The 1160-nt window shown below is 26.4% G+C and overlaps 1 non-coding gene across 1 annotated transcript; it reads left to right on the forward strand.

Annotated features, from left to right (window-relative positions):
• Window positions 1-777: 777 nt before the first annotated feature.
• TRNAE-CUC (transfer RNA glutamic acid (anticodon CUC)) lies at window positions 778-850 on the forward strand. The gene has a single exon. It is a non-coding gene; the product is annotated as a tRNA-Glu (tRNA).
• The last annotated feature ends 310 nt before the right edge of the window (window positions 851-1160 follow it).

The following is a 1160-nucleotide window of genomic DNA, read 5'->3' on the forward strand; positions in this document are numbered from 1 at the left end:
AGGTAAGGTTTTATGAATTGAATAAGTTTATCGAAGAAGAAATACTTTCAAATATGAATTAGGTGGTGTGTTGTGGTGTAATTTTGTTTTTAAAGTTTATAACTATCTCTGTGTTGAGTTTTGAATTTGTTCTAAAAGTTTGTAACTAATAGTTTATTAATATATCAAAACTGTTGAAAATATCTTGTACGTAATCATCGTCTTAACTCAATAAAAAATATTATACTTTTATCAATTATCAGCATATCCAGTTTTTAATTTGATTTTTTTTTTCAAATTTACGAATAGAATTAGCTAAGAACACTAAAAAAAATCATGCTCTGCTTAATATTTGATTCCAACATATTATTATTACATTGTTAAAAACAAAATGCAAATGATAGTGAAAAGAAAGTGTAAAGCAGCATGAGTATGAATTTAAAATGAAGTAGACAAAAGAAAATGAAAATAAAATAGAATAAAAAATAAAATAAAATAAGGAGGAAAAATATAAGAGAAATAAATAAGTGATCTTAAAATTCGAAATAAGGATAGGAAGTTTTCATTAATTAATTTAAGGTATAATTTAAAATATTTGGATGTGAAACTAGATAAAATCAATAATATTAACTAAAGAATCAACCATTTTTTATATTTATCTGTTAAATTAAAAAAAAATCTATAAATAAAATTACACCCTATAGTTCATGAAATATATGATAAATAAATCCATCAAAAAAAATGACAAAGTAATGAAATTATTTAATATAAACAAAACATTACAAAATCTAACAACAATCCGTTGTAGTCTAGTTGGTTAGGATACTCGGCTCTCACCCGAGAGACCCGGGTTCAAGTCCCGGCAACGGAAATTTTTATTTTCCTCATTTTACAGATTAAGCTATCTTCAGAAACCAATGTGAAAAACAAACACGGCTCAATAGGCAAACGAAAAGAGGAATCATGGAATGTGTTTAAGGTTGTTATAATTGGTGACTCAGCAGTGAGGAAGACTCAAATATTGTCAAGATTTTCAAAGAGTGAGTTTTGCTTTGATTCAAAAGTAAACCATTGGAGTTGAATTTCAAACTAGGACTGTCACTGTTAATGGTAAAGTAACCAAAGAAAGATTCATATATCTGGCCAACTCTCTAATTTTGTTTGTTTGATTTCTGCCTACT

Source organism: Lathyrus oleraceus, chromosome 4 (assembly GCF_024323335.1).
Source record: "Lathyrus oleraceus cultivar Zhongwan6 chromosome 4, CAAS_Psat_ZW6_1.0, whole genome shotgun sequence".
Lineage (NCBI taxonomy): Eukaryota > Viridiplantae > Streptophyta > Magnoliopsida > Fabales > Fabaceae > Lathyrus > Lathyrus oleraceus.